The sequence below is a fragment of the Mytilus trossulus genome, chromosome 11 (assembly GCF_036588685.1).
Source record: "Mytilus trossulus isolate FHL-02 chromosome 11, PNRI_Mtr1.1.1.hap1, whole genome shotgun sequence".
Classification (NCBI taxonomy): domain Eukaryota; kingdom Metazoa; phylum Mollusca; class Bivalvia; order Mytilida; family Mytilidae; genus Mytilus; species Mytilus trossulus.
In genome coordinates this window covers 9,744,502-9,752,989 of record NC_086383.1, presented here as the reverse complement: position 1 = coordinate 9,752,989, position 8,488 = coordinate 9,744,502, and the positions used below count along the sequence as shown (strand labels likewise).

The following is an 8,488-nucleotide window of genomic DNA, read 5'->3' as shown; positions in this document are numbered from 1 at the left end:
TAAAGAAGGCGAGACATTTCAGTGTGTGCACTCTTGTTTAAATATTGATCTGTGAACTTTGAGGTATTTTAGTATAGAAAGTTCCGGGTCAAGACGACAGAACTTGTTGTTTGACTACTTTTATAAACTCACCAATATGTGGTATGAGACAGCTCTACAAGTCTTTTAAGATTTGTAAAAGTAAACCATTGATTATAGGTCAAAGTATGGTCTTCTACACGACGAATTAGTTCACATCGAACAGCAAGCTATACATGACCCACAAAATTACTAGTGTAAAACCAATGAAACCTGAAAACTAATCTATATAAAACGAGAAACACATATGAACCACATCAACAAACGACAACCACTGAACATTTATAGGTTCCTGACTTAGGACATGTGTAAACAAATGCGGCGGGTTTTAAAGTTTTAATAGGTACCAACTGTACCCTTACCGTGAACAATAGTAACATCACAACATAGAAAGACACACTATAAAATATCAATCGAAATGGCTTAACTCAATAAAAAGACATTTTAACAAAACAAGTGAACACACACTGAACCATTACATTGGATTAATACACAGTGGAAATACAATATTGATAAATATATAAGGGGCTAGATGTTAATCAATATGAGAGAGCCAACCATAACCTTGACCAAAATGCCGCTAAATAGAATAACGTACATGTTATAATGCTCTCTAGTTCGAAAATTTAGAAGTCATTATAACCATACAGTTTTATTTGGAGATTTCCCCGAACAGGAGATGTGATAATTGTATATAAATTAGTATCAAGATCTTATTCGGAATTTAAAAAAAAACTTAATTCTGTCGGTCAAGCGTTAAATATAGGCTAGAACAATCCTCTCCTCGCATTGCAGAAGAGATATCTAGATGACTTATGATGGTTATTTTTTTATATTTATAAAACACACGTAATTGTTCTTTGATAAAATTGAGAATGGAAATGGGGAATGTACCAAAGAGACAACAACCCGACCATAGAAAGATCAACAGCAGAAGGTCACCAACAGGTTTTCAATGAAACGAGAAATTCCCGCACCCGAAGGCGTCCTCCAGCTGGCCCATAAACAATTATATACTAGTTCAGTGATAATGAACGCCATACTAATTTCCAAATTGTACACAAGAAACTTATATTAAAAAAATACAAGAATAACAAAGACCAGAGGGTCTGACTCAAGTTGGGACAGGCGCAAAACTGCGGCGGGGTTTAACATGTTTATGAGATCTGAACCCTCCCCTATACCTCTAGCCAATAGTTTGTCTTTAATTCAACATTATAAGCAACTGTTAGTCACATACACCATAACATATACGTGACATTTTACAACACTTGTTGTTTTACGAATATCCTGTATTAAAATGCGTCGTTCAATTTTCTACATTTATTGAATGACCTTGATCATAAACATATTTTAATCCATGCTCATATGTGGTATTTGTATTGAGATTCGATGAGATAACACTACAACATGTAAGTCATTTTAAGAAAAAATATGTTCAATTTAACCTGAACAACTGTTTTTTGTTTTGTTTTTGTCATTCTCTTTTTGATACGTTATTTATTATATTAAAACTGACGGATTGATTGATTAAATGATTGTTGGTGTTTAAAATCACTTTCGGAGAACTCGCAGCTAAATCATGGCTTCCAGTTTTTATTGTTGGGGGAAGCCTAAGTGCCTGGAAAAAACACCCATCATTGACAGGAAACTTGCAATCCTATATAAAGTCAATTAAGATTGGAATCGATTCCTCCTGTCATGAGAGGGGTTCGAAGACTTCGAAGTACAATACAAGTGTCGAAAGCCGAGTGATGCTGTATATGCCAAGGTCCTTTGTGCATTTTGAGGAATTGCAAAAATGAATCAATATGTGTACCGATACGGGTATACTAAGTCATGATCCAGACCCTATGTTAAATTTAGCTGACAAACATGTACACATTGTTTGTGTCGTGCATAGTTCAGACGAAATGTACTTCAATGACAAACAACTTTGAATCCTCCTAGTTCAAAATAATTGAGGATATTAACGGTGTATGTTGCATAACGTGCAAATGCAAAAAAAGTTTCAAAATATTAGAAAAAATTGTGATATTAAGGCAAAAGTCTTATAAAATCGTAAACGTGGAAACTATTAAGCACATAGTGTATCAAACACCGCCATGCTGATTTCATCCCCTTTCAAATAAAAGAATTAAAAACAATTTTCGATGAAACAATATAAAAGTTTTAACTAGTTTATTTTAAAGTTTAAATAGATATATTCTTTTTTGCTTGTTTGATATGCGTGCATATTACAACAAATAGTGTCTTTCAAAAGTAATAGAATGAATTATTATGTTTTTTCCTTTTAGATCTAATATGTTAAATATATTATTTCATATTTAATTTATTAGGTCTTTCCACTTTTTGCGGAAAGACCTTTTGTTTTTCTTCTGATTATTTGTTTTCCTTCTGCCGTCTGAGATTCTTTTTTTGTCTTACAACATATCGAATGGATTTTTGGCCAATGATGTTGTACAGTAATGGGGGTTTCAAAACTCACCCTGTGTGACCGAATTCTTATTCTCATAGGAGTTATCTCCCCGCGTCCCTTTTTTCTTGTTATCGCTATATATTTCTTAAACTGTAAAAGATTTTAACAAACTGTTTTCACCAAATTGGTTGTCTACTCTTAAGAATGATTTGGTTAATTTTGAATGGAGTGATCAGAAGACATCTTATGGGTGTTATTTCCCTTTGAAAATTTATGATAGGCAATATGCTAGATAAATTCATACGTTATAACAGAGACATATATACACATGTGTATATATGTCTCTGGTTATAAGTCGTAGAGGCCTACAGTCTTTTGATATGAAGTCCTTGGTCCATTTGAAGGAATTGAGGTCAAGGTCAAAGGTCGAGGTCATGTTATAAATTTTGAATTTTGCTTGTTATCGTTATTCAAAAGAAACTGTTACAGTAAATGATATGATGTTTTTGCCAAATAATTGTTTACAATAAGGAACAACTTCCACCTATTTAAGTCGAAGAAGGATTTTTCTCCCCTTATGTATTTGAAATCAGTATTTCTCCAAAAGCATACAAGTGATTTACCTGAAATCTTTTGATTTGAGATCACTGACTTATGATCTCAAAATCAGTGAGGTCAAAGGCCAATTTGACGTTCTAGATTTGACCTTGCTCAAAATTCTTTCTGGTTCATTATAAAATAATCAAGTCTTCTGTTTAAACCTATTAATCTTATTATTTCTTTACATCAGTTTGATTTACCACATAACATCAACACGGAGTGAAATTTTCTAATATCGTTTTTTTAATTTATTTCTTATTATCGAGGTGGAAAGACCTTCAATTGTTCTCTGAAGAATTGGTTTTTGATTCTTTTAAATTTTGTTGTTGAACTGTTTTAAGGTTTGAAAAATATGAACTAGTTATTTTCTTATGTTTTTAATAGTTCAACCCTTATTTTATGTGCAAATAGTTTTACTTATTAAAACATGATGTCTTTCAAAACTAAAATACTTAAGTTTTCTCTCTTTTAGGTCCACAATGAAATTCCTCGTACTTATTTCAGTCATACTTGTAGTCGGTTTTGGGCCAAACGAAGTTGACAGTAGACATAGTGAACCCGGTTATAGGGGTGCTGAAAGAGTGGGAGGAGGATTTGCACTTATAGATTACAAGTGTTCCTGTTGTGTCGACAGAAGACCTCGATTTGGGTGCTGTATTCCGACGTGTGATGAATGTTCATGTTGTTTCGACATACTACGTCGTTTTGGGTGCTGTGATCCAGCATGTGCTGATTATTAAATGAACTTGTTAAAGGAATGTATTAAAATTTTACAATAATAGTAAGACTGTTTCAATTACTTTCAAATACAAACTCAGAAAACTTGCAATATCCTCCTTATAAGACAATACCTCTTACAAGGAGTCAAGGTTTTGATTTTTATTGATATTTGCTCTTTCGGGAAATAGTTGAACTTTGACATATTTTTCTAGCACATTAGTACGGCAAAAGAGGTGCATGGTGTTTACATATAACTCCTCCAACAGTAGTTTTCACTTTGCTGGCTGTCTGAACATATATTATTGAAGGTGTGTTAACAAGGGCGGATTCAGACAGGGACGTAGCGGGCATGCGCCCCTTAAAATATTCAAAGCATGAGTTGGCCTTAGCTTGATAAAAAATATTTCGATAATTTCACCTAAAAAAAGTTTTTATCTCTCCGCTCGTCGAACATTTACGTTCTCAACACCCCTTACCTACAAATCCTGTAACCGCCTCTGGTGCTTGTGGTCAGGTTTAGATTTTTATTAATATTTGCTCTTCTGGAAGATAGTTAAACTTTTCCTCCCACAGTAAAACAAAGACCAATGTGCTGCCATGCTCAACTTTGTGAATTAAAAAAAATAAAACTTTGCAATTGCGGGTGTATCATTTGTGTCTCTATGTCACATTATATTTCAAAGAAGGTTGTTATAATACAGTTACTTCAGAGTGGAGTACGAGTGCATCACTTTGCCTAGTTTATTTTAAACAGTCTGGAGAAACCCAGTGACTTTTGCAAACCTCCATGAAATGGTACGAAATTGAACGAATCATTCTATTTTTACATTTCTGTATATAACTCATAATTAGGCTTTTTTGTTTACAATTTGTCTATATCTAAAGTGTTGAAAGCATCAACAAACCTATCTAAACTTTCGCATAGCTATCAATAAAAATGGGAATGGAAATGGGGAATGTATCAAGAGAGACAACAACCCGACCATAGAACAGACAACAGCAGAAGGTCACCAACAGGTCTTTAATGCAGCGAGAAATTCCCGCACCCGGAGGCGTCATTCAGCTGGTCCCTAAACAAATATTTATACTAGTTCAGTGATAATGAACGCCATACTAAACTCCAAATTGTACACAAGAAACTAAAATTAAAAAGTATACAAGACTAACAAAGACCAGAGGCTTCTGACTTGGGACAGGCGCAAAAATGCGGCGGAGTTCAACATGTTTATGAGATCTGAACCCTCCCCCTATACCTCTAGCCAATGTGGAAAAGTAAACGCAAGTGATTGCCAATAAGACAACTATCCGCAAAAGATGTCTTCATCTTATGAATTTCAGACACAATCCTTCCCGTTAGGGGTTTAGAATTATGCCATCATAACATATATAACTTGGTTAGTGACTATATATATAGCTTTCTCAATTGAATTTACAAAGTATACTTAGGGAGAAACCTTTTATTTTATTTTACAATTTGTCATATCACAATTTACTGCACCATTATCTTTATGTCACATGTAAACATGGTAGCCAAATCTTCCGTAACAGAAATACTAACTACGGTTTTCACTCTTGATATTTTGGTAAGTGTTACGTCATCATCGGTTGGTTTCCTGGAATTAAAATCAAATAGAGTAATTAGTATACTAGCACGTGACAAGTTGTCCGAACATTGGTTTTGTGTTAACTCGAATAATTCAGCGCCCTCTATAGGTATATATGGAAGTGTTCAACGACCTTGACTGGCTTTTCAGCCCTCGCACGGTCGGCTCGGTACCCGAAGGCGTTTGGTGAGCTTTAAATATGTTGGTGCCATGGGTCAGGAACAAGTAGTGGAGGTTGCAATATGTAGGCCGCCATCTTGGTTTTGGTGAGTAGATTTTATCGGTCAGTGTCCTCTCGAGGTTAATGTAGCGATCGATAGTGAGTCGGAATATAACGACTGGATTATTCGGGTTAGTTTTGTGTTAATTACTTACACAAAAGATATCTAAAAGGATACAGGCGGGAAGATGGATTTTGCAGACGTTTAAGTTTTTAATTTGTTGATTTACTTACTGATTGTTGTTTGCTTAACATTGCGTCATGCAAAGGCAGGTTATTATTTGTACAGCCTGCTGCTCAAGGTGGCTCATCGGTATACATTTCCTTAGATATTTTCTTATAATTTGCCAACATGTAGATTTTACTTTTTTTTCTTTTAAAAATATAACAAAAAGTATCGGTCAGGTTGCTATTTTTCAAGCTACAAGTCGTGTAAATTGTCAAATTGTGCATAGATAATTAATTTAAAAACACTTTTTTTTATGTAAATAAAAGAAATCTATGAGAAGGAATTTCGAAATAAAATCATGAAAACTGATAAATAAACACTAAACATAGAAATCACAGGCACTTGTCTCAGAAACTTTTTTCCTATATACTTTATTATAACAATGTATATTTTTTTCTGAGACAAGTGCCTGTGATAGAAATAGACAGAAAATGCACCCACATGATGATATTTTTAAGAAACTTCAATAACTGTGCTTCCACTCAATGTTATCTGCACAATATTAAAAGTTCTTCACACAATGCAAGTTTGATAGTAACAAACTTTTAATTGAAAAGTTGCGCGAAATCCATTAGATGTACAGCGTATGGTCGGATAATATGAGTATATACTCGTTTGGTTATTAATGGGCCGGACCATATGCGTATTTGGACCATATAGGTATTTTTTCTATAATATGCATAATCATTAGAAAACTTTATAAAAAACACAATGATTGAACATGCAATTGTATTATTTACAATTCAAATAACATTAATTATCTTACCTCCTATACATATCTAGGAATATGATTGGTTAAAGCGACCTCGTGGAGACCTTGTATATTCAATATTAGGTTAGTAGGGAGGCGGGGCTTATTTCAATTCACGGTTAGTAGTGGATTTACGACTTAGGCACTGTTTCATTATTTAAAAGTATTGAAAGTTCTGTTTAATATTGTTATATTAAGGTTGTTGATAATAGATATTTATCTTTTACATTAGTTTTTTAGTGCAGACCAATTGAAGAAGGTTCTTAAATTTGAACACTTGAACATTTTAATACAAAATTAAGAAGATGTGTTATGATAGCAAATAAGACAACTTAAGTCTAAATTCAACAAATAAAGATAGTCGGTAAGATAAATTCGTTACATTCTGATGTGTCTACGGTGTTTTGAAAAAGTTCTAGATCTCCAATATCGTAACATGACTGAAGTGCATCATATTACCAGACAACTGTAAAAATTAAACTAGGGTCCTTGCCGGTGACGTCATTCATTTAAAAAAAATAACAAGTATATTAGTATAAAAATTCAGAATATTGCACTGCTTATGCTAATTATATAAAGTTTCAAAAGTAAGCAAATTATTAGACTCTTTATCCTGTCGACTTTTACGTCAGTTTATAGTAAAACAGTTGACTTCTTGTATAACAGTTCATCAATATATGTTAACGTTATCTTCCCATGTCGACATTTTGTCGTTCATTCGTTATATCATATCGGTAATGAAAAAAAAATGTGTTTACTATAGTTTTGACTAGTGATGAAATTTAGTGTGTGAAACTGCTTATTTTATTTTGTTAATCTTGTTATTATTAATGTTTAATAGATCTATAATAAAATGACCTTTGGTAGTGTCTTTTTTATGTCGTGACAACTAGAAGGGTTATGTATATGAAGAGTTAAGTATTATAAAAGTAAACCTGTCAATTACCCCGACCATACGCTTACGGGTCATATGAGTATAGGTGCGAATACTCATACGGTCCGGAACAAACATAAGGGACTTGTCATTTTCTTTTATTGAAAATGAAGAACGTCATTTTCTTTCATTGAACATGAAGAACCCCCTTTAATTTCATTTCACCCCTTCAGGTTGCTAATGACCGGTCCCTGATATGTTTTTATACTGTTGTCGCGTGCTTGCTGAAGAGGCAAGTGCTTAATTCAAAGTCTTGGCTTAACCCAGCCGGGGATCGAATTCATACGCTTCCAATTGACTATTTAGGTGGCCGTGAGTTTAACGAAAAGTATAATTAGGGGTATATGAATGCTTCCAAGAAGACTATAATCAGTTTCACAATTTATGTAACATAATTTTTAATTCATCGGTACATTGATCAAAATTTCTTCGAGTGCGTTTAGTTCTAAACTAGCAGCCGGCACATGGGTTTTGCTTGTTTTCACAACGTATCTTTTAGGGTCGTCTTTTATAGCTGTTATAACCAACTAAGATGACATGGGATCGTATATGAACACTTATTTGTACCAAGGAAGTTACGTCTGTACCTAGATAAACAACTATAAAAACTAAATAAAAAAACCCATTACATACTATTATATCATGAGAATACTTACGCGTTTTCAACATGTTGCCGAGAAAGCGTCTTCCCTTTTCTACTTTGATGAGTTGAACAACTCTGTACCTCAAACGTTATTTCTTGATCGTTATCCATTAATGTGATTTCATAAACATACAATTTTTGAAATGCGTAAGGATTTTCTCCAGTCTCTTTTAACTCTCTGTCGTAGAAGAAGACCACGGAGAAGTTGAAGCCTGATTTGTTATCTATAAGACAATAGAAACAACTAATGTGACACTTTGGATACTAGTACATATATTTACTATACTGTT

At 33.6% G+C, this 8,488-nt stretch overlaps 1 long non-coding RNA gene across 1 annotated transcript; it reads left to right on the top strand.

The window, feature by feature from the left end:
- Window positions 1-1,360: 1,360 nt before the first annotated feature.
- On the top strand, window positions 1,361-3,878 carry LOC134690722 (uncharacterized). Its single transcript, XR_010102003.1, has 2 exons — window positions 1,361-1,490; window positions 3,570-3,878. It is a non-coding gene; the product is annotated as an uncharacterized LOC134690722 (long non-coding RNA).
- Window positions 3,879-8,488: the final 4,610 nt, after the last annotated feature.